Source organism: Neopelma chrysocephalum, unplaced genomic scaffold (genome assembly GCF_003984885.1).
Source record: "Neopelma chrysocephalum unplaced genomic scaffold, ASM398488v2 Primary Assembly neopelma1_323, whole genome shotgun sequence".
NCBI classification, from domain to species: Eukaryota; Metazoa; Chordata; class Aves; order Passeriformes; family Pipridae; genus Neopelma; species Neopelma chrysocephalum.
In genome coordinates, this window is record NW_020897986.1 from 595,358 (window position 1) to 607,975 (window position 12,618).

A 12,618-nucleotide genomic window follows, 5' to 3' on the forward strand; every position below is an offset into this window, starting at 1 on the left:
TCCTCCCCCACCCCCCTATGGACGAAGCTGTGGTTTTGGGAATGATGTAATCCAAGCAGGCGTTTGGGCTCAACATCTTTTTCTCCCACTGGTTTGAGGCACCAGCCGGGGAACGCTGCAGTGAACAGGGCTGGCATTTCAATGCAGAGAACAGAGGGCAGTTGGCTGAGGACAGGTCATCTCATCATCCCCCATTTACCCAGGGGAAGCCAGGGCAGAGGTGTCCAAGTGGAGGCACGTACAGTGCCACAGCTCAGAGTCCCTGTCACTTAATACTGACTTCTCTGGGCTGAAGGGGAGCTACCTGATGACGGGAGAGGACTGGGGTGGGTCCCCAGCCCCCTTCACACAGCCAGCCCCCAGGCTGGCAGGATCTGCTCGCTGACCTTTCCAGGAACGGGGCTGCATGTCTGAGTGAAGACTCACTCAGATCAACCCCCGTGACTCTGGATAAATGAAACACTTCGCCGTCTGGCATATCACTCAGTTTCCCACGAATGGCACAAATAGTCACCGTGGCACGTACAAACACAAGGAATCTATTATTGGCGCCTCTTCCTTGGCTCGCCATCGTGACGTCCAACCTGGAGGCAAGTGTTAATGCCCTTATAAGGCTCCTTGCATACATTTAAATGTGTTATCCTTTGGCCGATGATACAAACTGCTATCTCAGTAGCATACGGCATGGGGAGGTGGGAGATTTTCTTGGCTCTGTGGTGAGAGAGAGAAATTAAAAAGGAGCCTACAATGCTGAGTCACTGTGACAAATAACTTACTATGGAATACATTCAGGCTTTAGCAAGGAGGCAGCTGATAGTGAGTCAGTGACTGACTAGTGCCTCCTAGATTTTCCTCCTTGGGAAAGATTCAATTTAACGGGATGAAGCGCCAGCAAAAAGTCGTTCTCACTTGTTACGGAGTCAATATCCCTAATTACACACATGGTTAAAACTGTCAAGTTATGTTATATGTCACAGAAGATGTGCATTTTTTTTGTGTATAGCATCACCCTGTTAAAAAGCAGTTCAGTATGTCCCATTAAAAACACTGGTTTTCAGAAGCTGGAAATTTTGCCAAACTTCAACTGTTTGGCTGTGTTAATTCAAGCTTCTCCTCTCTTTTGGCTCAACTTTGCAGGCTTATGAATGTCCTCTTCAGTGTTCTGGTTTAGCACTCCATGGCACAATTTAAACCAAAATAGATAGTTTTGTGTTAAAAAAAGCCTTCCAATTGCAAAATGGGTGAATATTTGAGGCAGAAGATAGATGTCACAATTATTTCGTTACCAATGAAGTCAAATTTGTATTTGCTTAATCACAGCCAAATTTGTGTCTATCTTTCCCCCACCCCTGTCCAGTCTGACAAACCCATGCCTGACCAGGGAAACAGGATCTCACCCGGAGTAGGAGCTCACTCAGGACCATGGACCCAAAGGAGGGAAGCAGAAATCAGCTTTGGGCAGCTCTGTTCTGGTCCCTTTCCCCTGGACCCCAGGTCACACACACGTGCCGGTGAAACAGCGAAAACATTAGGAAACAAAGCCTCCCAATGTCTGAAAACCTGCAGTCAAACCCCTTTCCTATTCATTCACCTCCTTTCTGTTCATGCTGCCTGGCACAGCTGCCAGTTAAATCCTCAAATATTCATGCAATCTCCTACCACCCTGTGACTGACACTGCTCCCTGTAGGAGATAACTTGCTGTCTTGCTGAACGTAAAAAATATGGAAAACTGTTAAAAGGCAATGCTGTCACCCCAGAACCAAGCACCAGAGCCTTTTTAGCCAGCCAGGGGCATCAAGGGACCCGAACAATATGATCCCTCCTGTGTTGCCACCCAGCCAATGTTCCTTTCATACTTGCCTGTGTTCTTGCTTTCAGAGAGACCCCATAGCATCAACCCCAAAATTCCTAAGATACCATGCTAACCGTTACATTATGGGGAAGATTATAACTATTCCCAAGCAGACCACAACCAGGTGGAAAGAATTTCCTATCTTCCACTTCCACCTGCAGCCCAGGAGGAGACACGAGGCTCAGCCTGGCAAGGGGAACATTTTCCCCCAAGTAATTCCAGCTGAGACACTGCAGTCAGGCTGCCCTTTCTGAGCACAAGTACCATAAACTCTGTAACATAAAGTATCATAAAGCAACTGTTTGCTTAAACTGTTAATTAGCAGGTGAAGTATACTAATGCTGTTCTATGCTAAAGATTGGCTGCTAAAATTTTACATCTGTTGTTCAGCTCATATGAGCTGCAATGGTCCAGTTGCCAGTGAATGGGGTTCATAATGCTGGTCAAATATTGTTGTATGACATTTCTGTTTGTTTCTTTGACAAAATCATATTTTTTCCCCCCAAATGAAAGCTTTTCTTGAGAAATGGTGATATCATCAACAATTTCACTGTGATTTCTTAGCCCAGTGCACCTGTCTCCAAGTCTGTGAGACAAAGGGCCTCCTTATTTCCATCACAGCTCTACTAAATCACATTACAAACCCCACTATTAAAGCAACTAGCATTCTTGATAAAAGGGCAGAGGGGCAGCCAAGGGCTTTTCCAGGCCAGGGAAGAGGCAAGTTTACGGGGCTGCAGGGAACCACTCATTCCACCAATGCCAGCATTAGCTCATTTGTGGTTGCTGAAGGACCTTGGAGCCAAGCTGTCATTTGCCCCAAGCTAGTGAAGTGGTCTTAAAGTGGATGTGAGCATATAGGTATGATCAAAAGAGTCTTCTTTTAAGGAAGAATTGTCTTATCTGTGAAAAACCACACACAGACCCTGCTTTTAAAAGCACCAACTTCATACAATTTTGAAGAAAAAGAAATTAATAGTGTTTTTCTTTGTACACTTGTGAAGAGAGGCTCTCGAATGTGACCTTTCCAAAATGCCTGTCAATGATCAGCTGTAAAACAAGAGATCTCAGTAATATTTTTTTCTAATGCAGAGTAAAGAGCAGCCAACTTCCCATAGGAAAGGAGGAGGATTTTCTCGAACTAATTTTATTTCCTTATCTTTAGTCATCCGTTGAGAAGAAAACACTAAATATATTCCTCAGTCTACTCCTTCCAGTGATAGCTCGAAGGAGTAAAGAACCATATGGTCCTTCAGCTGATCTATACTGTCTCCATGACAATGCACATTTACAAAGTTTGCTTCTAACAACTTTGTAGTATGAGATCCAATTGCTTGTAATTAAGGGTACGAGGAAGCCTTTTGGGAGGGAAGGGCTGCTTGCTGCTGCGGCTGCTGGGCTTCCTTCCCACCCCTACTCAAAGGGGCTGCCTTTGGGTATTGGGCTTTGGTGAGGCCATTCCACCCCTGCACAGAAATTCCCAGCCCTTCAGCTGGTGGAAATCAGTTTTGCTTCGGCCACATCAGTCCAGTTCAACCAAGAAGCTGATACATTTAATTCCTTCAAGTTCCCTACGAGTTTTAATGCACAAGACACCTTAAGAGGGCTTTTTACTTTTCAGAAAATCTGGGATTTTCAATGTCCTCCTTGTTAAAGAATGTGTTGCTCATGCATTTGTTTTAATTCTGTGAAAGCAGGTTTCCCAAAGGTTCCCTTCTCTAGGCTGTGCCAGTGCCTTGAAACCATGACCTCCTGGAGCAGGACAGAGGAGTGGAGCAGCAGGAACTGAGCTGCACAAGAGCACCCACCACAACTGGGACACAGGCAGGGGGGAAGAGGGGAGCTGGTTGGCAGGGAGGGGAAACAGCATCCCAGAAAATAAAGGGGCACAATTTACAGACAGGGAGGCTTAAGCGTCAGTAGTAAAAGGAAAAAAGTAGCAACTCTAAGATATGAAGGTGCACTGTTGGTGTCCACAAGGGAAAATTACAAGATTTGACAGCATCACTTTTTCAGGCCTTAAAAATATAATTCTAAACATAGACACTTCTTAAACTAGGGGAAAAAAAAAAAAAGCAAGTCCTTGTTTGATCATCTTCCCTTTACTTAAGGCAGAGTGAAAGTTGGAAAGCCCTGTACTTAAGGTTTTTACTCCTCCTTCTGGGCCAGCTCAGCATGGTGGGCCAGCACTTCTTCCTAGGCTTGGTGGGAACATCAGGAGAGGTGTCCCTAGCTCAGGCAGAAGGTCACACCCTCTCCAAAGAACCAAGACCCTGCCTGCCTGGCCATACCACCCTCTCTGCCTTGCAGGGACCAGGTATGGTGAACATCATCTGGGGCTCTGTCACAGCCTTCTCAGGATCCAGACCCAACAGGGCAATCTGTGTCCTGAGTCCTGTGACACCACAGACTGGCCCCAGTAGCATTTTATTTAGCTTATTGGCGTTTACTGGTGTGCCCGTGGTTAGCAGCATGCTCTGGGATGTGCACAAAGGGAGGGGGAGCCACCCAGCAGAGCACTCAGGCTAGGGCACCTCTGAAATGTGAGGATCTTTTCCAAAATAGCATTCAGTGGCCAGGATCAAGAAATCATCCAAATGCACGCGGCCTCACCTTGAATATTGTGGCAGATCTGGTCACGCAATACAAGAAAGATGTTAAGCTGTTAGAGAGTGTCCAAAGGAGGGCAATGAGGATGGTGAAGGGCCTTGAGGGGAAGGCGTGTGAGGAGCAGCTGAGGGCACTTGGTGTGTTCAGCCTGGAGGAGACTGAGGGGAGACCTCACTGCAGTTACAACTTCCTGGTGAGGGGCAGAGGAGGGACAGGCACTGATCTGTTCTCTGTGCTGACCAGTGACAGAAGCCAAGGGAATGGCCTGAAGTTGTGTCAGGGGAGGGTTAGGTTGGATATTAGAACCAGGTTCTTCACCCAGAGAGTGGCTGGGCACTGAACAGGCTCCCCAGGGCAGTGGTCACAGCATCAGGCCTAGCAGAGTTCAAGAAGCATTTGGACAATACTCTTGGGCACATGGTGTGACACTCGGGGATGTCCCTGTGCAGGGCTGAGGGTTGGACTCGATAATCCTTGTGGGTCCTTTCAACTCAGCATGTCCTGTGGCATCAGGGATAACCTGTCAGTAAATACAATCACTTTCTTGGGCTTTTACCCTTTGCAAAACACTGGGCAATATCTGTTCTGGGATGTGTGGGAGCTATCCAGGAAAGACATCAGCCAAAAAAGCGTCAGCCACTACCACTCTTCCTGCCCCACAGCTATATTAGGGCAATCAGGGAAAAAACCAGGAGAGGGGATGACACAGTGGTAGGTATTATGTGTTGACCCTTTAGATCTTTTGTATCTTTCTCAAAAAGAGTAAAGAAAGGATCTGAAATAGTGGCGGTCTGAAAAATAAAAGCTAGACACGATCCCAGTTGGGGAAACTGGAATACTTTATTGGGCACGAGAACACAATTTAAAGGCATCTCTGGCTGGACAGGTTAATGAAGGGGACAGGCTATGTTAATTGGGGAGTTGCACAAATTTTTGCTGCAGTTTCCAAATAGTTAATTTTTCTTCTAGTAGGATTACATGGGGGATAGAGGGATTACAGGGGTTTAGACATGATTTTAACAATCATCTCAAAAAGTCCTTTCTTAATTCTTCTTGGAGCCAGGTTTATATCTCCGGGTTGCACATCAGCAGGTCTCAGGACAGGGGTCTAAACTTCTTGAATCACGAGGTGTTTGCCAGCCTTGTTTTCCAAGGTCTGTGATTCAGATTCACCGAGCCTCCTTTTGCTGAGAGCTGGCTTTGGGCTCCCACATGAAATGATAACAGGTGGGCAGCAGGACAAAAGTGACTGATGCCATGTTTGTGGGTGCAAAGAAACAGACTGCCCAGGATGGGGACCACTGCACCTGGAGATGCAGGTGACCCGCCTGAAACAAGGTCTCACCACCAGAAGTCTGGTGGACTTCTTATTCTCTCTTAAATCCAGTTTTTCCCAAGTCTATTAGGTTTTCCTTTTTTTTTTTTTAAGTAAAAATATTTTTTATCCGTGTTTTGAATTTGAACACATAATTTGCCAGAAACTTTTGACGTATACCAGTACTTACAGAAGCCAAATGACACACCAAACAGTGTACAGTAGCTTGGATTTACTTCTAGCCAAGCAAGCCATGATGTCCATCTTAACTACTGTAATGGACAAAAATAATCTTACCCTGCAATATAATAGCACAAAAGCATTCAGGCTGCATCTGGGCCTCAGGCAGCCTCCACCTAAACAAGTGCAGAAAGATGTTATATTGTGATTTTCAGAGCCCGTGTGTTCCATTATTCCTTGATGTACAATAGCTGTCAACAGTCCTGTTTTGACTTTCACACATTTGCTTAATCAGAAACCAATAGAAATAAACAACCAGCTGAAGTGGTGCACAGGAGAAAAATCTTTTCCTTAATCGAGGAGTTGCCCAAAATATGGGTTGCAGATCAGGTTAACTCCACATGATTGGTTTCAAATGAACCTATAGCACGTATTTCAGTTCAATAATAAAAACTGTAGCTGGCCAAGATGTGACTGTATTAAAAAAACTATAGAGAATAATGATACACTTATTTTATAATAAATCTGACACATTTATTTGATTGGCCAGAACAAAACATTTAGAGACCTTTTTCTTTCTGTAGATCAAAACCCCATAAACTGACCCAGGGCAGTAAAATCCCTACGAATTTATCACTATTTGAATTTTTGCTAGACTGGCAATTTTCACTAAGAAACTGCTACCATTAACAGTTTCACTGTTTCTGTGTCCCATTTAAACACAAACAGGACTCCAAAGAGCTGGCAAACCCCAGCTCCTGTTGAGCAGCTTTCTGCTGCCCTGCTCTCCCCAGCCCCATCCCTCCCAGAAGTCAGGGTCAGGACACTGCTCACAAATCATCTCTGCATCCCTTTGACACGTGCCAAGCTCTAATTAAGCTTGAAAACCCTCTAGAAATCCAGATTTCTTTTTACCCTGCCCTGAAAATGCCAGATTGCTCCTGAAGTCTATTTAGAGGGAGCGAAGCTGAGGCTTCTCTAATTAGAGCTGAGTCTCCAGTTATCCCTTCACCCCATATACCAGGAGTGAAGACAAGTCTTGCCAGAGAGGAGTCACATCTAGACTAGTCTACCAGCATTATGCAATGAAAGGGGGCGTGCTGTGCAAGGAGGAGTTTCTGCTGGAAAGGGAGACAGCTCAGAGTCACAGCTTCCTCTTCAAGATTCCAAAACTGATGGAAAGATTTGGTTTCCCTACAACACCCTCCTTTTGGGGAAGAAGAGGCAGCCCTCTGCTTGGACTTCGCTGATCTCCCCATTTAGTGGGAAAGCACACAAGATCCAGAGCTTAGGGGGCACCTCCCAAAGTTATTTGGTGCTTCTAGGAGCTACCTGGTGAATGACAACATAAAGGATTCAATGTGTGTGCCCAAGTGTCGAGCAACTGCTGCCTATTAAAGACTTTAAGGAAGGAAATACTTTCCAGACACACAAGCCTCTTCTAAGGGAATTGCTAACCCGTAGGATGTCAGACACGTAATGCCAATGCCATAAATGTCACCATACAGCAGTTTTCATTCAGAAAATACATGACTGATGTCAAGAAACCCCAAAGAAATATGTCTCCCTTTTAATTCCTCTTACCCCTGCATCTTTCTTGAGGGATTTGGGAAACAGGCTTCAGGAGAGGCTTTGAACAGTCACGCAAAATCAGTTGTCTCCAGATTTCCGAGAGTGGGAAATAGCTAAAAAGTTGCCACGTCTTTTGGGAGTGCAAGAAAAGGAGTGCAGAGCTAACATATAGCTCCAGCACAGGTCTGGTGCCTTCACAACCTGGTGCCTTCACAGAGCTGCCAGCACAGCCCATCCTTGGGGATGAGGAGCTGGTGGGTCCCAGGGACCTATGAGACTTTTTTTACTAGGAAGGATTTCAGAGCAGAAGCCTGGTGGGGGAAAAAAAAAAAAGTCATCAGTGGAGGCAGGGGAGTTGATGCTTCCTGCAAAATTATTGTACCCCAACAGGAAAGATAAAAAACCCCAAAAGCAAACCTGTTTTTTCCCCATCCTGTTTGGGGTACACACACAACAAAGAGAAGATGGAGCCAGGGGCATCTTACAAGGCTGCAGCCAGACAAATCCCAAGGAATAGGACTGCATGGAAGGCAGCAACCCCTGAGCCTTGTGGTCAGCAATGTCTATTTGCCCCTGTAACACTGAGTTCGGGCTGGGACCGAGCTGCTTTTCCTCAACTCCCCTGTGTCTGGGAACCCTAGACAGGATTCCCTTTCCCAGGTCTGGGAAAACTAACCTGTTGTTCTCATCCCTTTTTCTTATTTGTTTGTTTTACGTTTCCCTAAGCCAAAAGCGCTGCTATATTTATTAATTTTGATCCTAGAGGGGTTTCTCTGGAGGTGCAGGGTAAGTGGCTACAGTTATGCTTCCACAGCACTGGCACCCTCTGCATAGGGAGATTAAGGTCCTGGTTAATTTTATTTAAATGCCTCCAGCTCTGTTTGTCAATAGGGAAAGACAGACGTCTCCAGGGGTGAGACAAACCAAGATGGACTAAGCACCCTGGAGGTGAGCCTGTACAATGCCTTATAGCAACGACCCTCCTGGTTTAGATGTGTTAGAGAAGTGGGGTTAGATCAGGCTTGAGTTTACCAGCTCAGGACTGCATCCAGGCTTGGGTTCAAGTCTGCATCTGGAAGAGGAGTTGTACCCATGTTCTTGGAAACTCAAACCAAGACCTGGACTGAATAGTCCCTATTTTTTACTGTGTTACCGTTGCATTTCATGGTCACCAAGGTGACTTTCTCCCTCCTCACCTCCCGAGATGTGGCTCCCCCCGGAGTGGGCTGTTTGTACCCCCAGCAGAAAATAAAAGAGTCACACCAGCAGCAGAGGGTGTGGGGGCAGACGCTTTTTGGGCACCAGAACTGGCAGTTTTTAGAGCCTCCAAATGAGTAGGCGACTGTGCTGAGGCTCTTTCTCCCACCACAAATCACGAAGCCAAATATCTCAGCTGCACTGCATGTCTGCAGGAGCTCCTCCTCCAGTGCTGGCTGGTGTGGGAAGGGCTCTGTTGGCACACAGCTCGCCCGATCGCTTGCGTGTGTGTGGTCAAAATTAAGGCAAGCGTGTGTTCAGCTCCTTCTGCCACTTGCAACCTGTCTGGCTTCACAAGGACACCCAGAGCACGCCAAACATCAGACTGTGTGCACACAGCCAAACCCCCCAGGGATGCTGGCACTTGAAGTGCAGAGAGGGCTGGGAGACCTGGCATAAGGGCACCAGAGGGCAGAGGTCTTCTCTGCTTCATAGAGAAAGGAGGGAAACAAATTAGCTAAAGGTACTAGAAACAGAGGTATCTATCTCGTACCTTATAAAAGAAGGGCATTTCCAGTGAAACAGATGGGTTTAAGTGCCATTTAAAGCAACTCCTGCTTTGCCCAAGAAAGCCTCACATAAACTTTGCATGTGGATTACGCAAGCAGTTTATACAAGGGAGAGTCTGGCTACGCATCTCTAACATCACAGAAAGCCTTCTTAGTCAAACCTGAACCAGAGAAATCAAGAAAAAGCAGCCCCTATATCCCTGAACCTCAAGCAGTGCTGTTGACTTAAGCTGCCTGTCATTGGGAGCTGTGCTTAGTTCTGTAACTGCTGCTTCTCCCTCCTTTTTCTGCTCCCGTCCTTTGATAGCCCGGTCTCAGGGAGACATTTTTTTAGGAACATGTAGCAGCAGGGCTTCGTTCTTTCTTGTGAATTGTAAAGACAATCACAAAAGTGCACAGGTAAGAGGTTAAGAGATTTCAGAATAACAATCATGTAAGTAGAAGTTGTCATAAACATTATGTCTCTAAACTCTTCAGAGCCAAGTCACTGATTTAGCAGGTACTGCCTCAGTCTCTTAGCACCTTCCCCTACGTTACTTTTCTTCAGGGACCAGAGCAATGAGAGCTAAGCCTTCAGAGACTTCCTTTCTCTGCCTCTTTTCTTTTCCAATTGTGTACTGTAGACTAAGGTCATAACCAACATGTGCTTTAGACCTGTGAAGGGTGAAAAATGTGGAAGATGGGCAATTGGTCATCATGTTTAATGAAGAGGCACTAGACGCAGAAAAAGGTGGAGTTCTTTGTTCCCTTCCAGTCAAAGCACTACTTAGCAGCCAGAACCTCAAAAATCAAGGCAGGGAAAATGATAAGACAGTCAGACTTTGTTAGAATAATCAGCATGGATAGGGGAAAGATTAGCTTGAATGAAGTTTAGAGAGACTATTATCTTGTCATCCTTACTCTGTACAGGCTGGTCCAACCATTCAGCTCACACTTCTGCTGCTGCCATTTCAGAAGCTTTGGGAACAGCCAGGGCTGGTTTTCAATGCTAAGCTGATGGGAGCACACACAAGCAACAGGTGAACACAAAAACGCAGAAGAAATTAAAGTGTTAAAAAAAAATTAATCCCAAGGATATAAAATATAACGGGGGAAATAGAGTGGAGTCAGGGCAAGAGGCTTCCAGCAGTGAAAGAAAGGCTGCAGCTTTGGCTCATTGCTTCAACCAGAGCTTAAGAAAGTCTAGTACTGACAAAAATGAGGAGGTAGAAGAACACTCAAAATACCTGCTACACTAAAAGCCTGGAAGTTCATCTCCTGTAGAAAAGAGTATTTCTGGTAGTGCATTGCTGCATCTGCTTATACCCATGAATGCTCCCACCACCAGCACTCGTTTACTCCTGTGAGTAGCTCACACCTGAGCCTTTTCCCTGTAAGGACCTACACCTGTTTCCTGTGGCTCTGGGGGGCTGTGCTCACACACTCCCCCTGTGGTCAAGTAGGTTAGGGATCAGCTGGCCCTACATGAACCATACCTGGGAGTAGTCCTTGGACCTCACCTGTTGTGCTTCAGATGTCATTCCTACTGGCCAGGGCTCTTATAACAGTCTGGAAAGGAAACAAGCAGCATGTTAACACCATCACCTCACTCTTGTTTCCCTGGGCTGGAGTCACACAACCCCTTCTGATCATAAAAAAAAAAAACAACCAAAACCACAACAACAACAACAACAACCTCAAATAACCCCCCCAAAAAACCCCCCCAATCAACACACTGTTTTTGTCTGAGAGGAGAGAGAAGAAACTTGGTTTTAACTAGGAGTCCAAATAAACCTGTCTGCTCTTTGTTGAAAGCATCTTCTGTTAACAGAAGATGTAGTGTTAGATCATCACAGAATGGTTTGGATTGGAAGAGACCTTTAAAGGCCATCTAGGCCAACTCCCCTGCCGTGGCCAGGGACACCAACTACACCAGGGTGTATCCAACCTGCTCTTGAATGTTTCCAGGTATGGGGCATGTACCCCCTACTCTCCGTGCCAGTGTTTCACCACTCTGATTGTAAAAACCTTCTTCCTCATATCTAATCTAAATCAATCCTCTTTTAGTTTAAAACCATTACCTCTTGCCCCTTCATATCAGGCCCTGCTAAAAAGTTTGTCCCCATCTTTCTCTTAGGCCCCCTTTAAGTACTGAAAGGACACAATAAGGTCCCGTCAGAGACCTTATTAGGGGAGTGCAAAGGACTGAAATAAACATTAATAAGCCAGCTAAACTAATGAAGTAAACTTTTCTCACACACTTGAAAGAGTCTAAAAAGTGGCTAAAATGCAGCTGCTGTAACAGTGGGATGGGACAACATTTTATGGTACTTTCACAGGTGAACAAACTTGTGCAAATTTTCAGTCTTCCTATTTCACGTTTCTCAGGCCAGATTTTTGGTGACTCTTTCTTGGATAGAGTGTTTCCACAGCTGTTCTTGATCTATGGATCAAGAGTGAGTCCTTCTGTCTGCAGCAGGAAAACAGAGTGAAAACTAAATAAAGAAATGCAGGGGTATAACTCTTCTTACCTCAGTGTGGCCACTTCTGACTCATACCCCCGGTGACAGCGAAACCTGAACTGCGGCTGCATCCTCATAACTGGTTGCTGGCTTTGGTCAGAGCTTTGGACAAGGCTTGGAACAACACTGTCTCTCTCTAAGAGAACAGGAACAGAGTACTTTCAATGCCTGTGTCTCGTGTCGTGCAATTCAGAGATGCAAAAGTGCAAACACCCAACCACCCACTTAAACAACCCAGAGGACCACTGCTGAGGAGCTGTGGGGTACGAGTGGAGCATAAGGATGAGGGCAGCGAGCTTGGTGAGTGTAAGCTTAAAGTAAATATTTGAACAACAAACTGGAATTCAGCCAGCTCGAGCATTTTATTCAAAAGGAAGGATATGAGGGATAGCCGAAGTTGGCATCAGGGTGATATAGAAAATTCCAAAGGAAAGAAGATAAAATAAACAAGGGTATTCACAGCGGAGAGAGGGAGTTATGAACCCCCTGAAGCTCAGAGAAAAATCTGTTGCAGATACGTGGGTAACAGATCTCTGGTTTGAGAACAAAAGTCGTTGCAGCGACTCTGTAAGAAGGTGTCATGGTTTAGGAATGGCATTCCCCAATTTAGTGTTCCCACTGAAACACCCCGGCCCGCGCGCCCCTGGCTCGCTTCCCCTGCCCCTCCCCCTGTGGTGGGATGGAAGGGAGAATTGGAGGCACAAAAAAAGTAAAGGTCACGGGTCGGCACAAGAACAATTCACTGGAAACAGCAATGAAATAAGAGCATGAACAGCAACAACAACAGCAGAGTGCACGGGAGGGGTGAACGATTCACACCC

At 45.9% G+C, this 12,618-nt stretch overlaps 1 long non-coding RNA gene across 1 annotated transcript; it reads right to left on the bottom strand.

Annotated features, from left to right (window-relative positions):
* Positions 1 to 518: 518 nt before the first annotated feature.
* Positions 519 to 11,899, bottom strand: LOC113978393. The gene is made up of 3 exons (XR_003537557.1): positions 11,807 to 11,899; positions 10,772 to 10,844; positions 519 to 711 (listed from the first exon to the last, which is right to left on the bottom strand). It is a non-coding gene; the product is annotated as an uncharacterized LOC113978393 (long non-coding RNA).
* Positions 11,900 to 12,618: the final 719 nt, after the last annotated feature.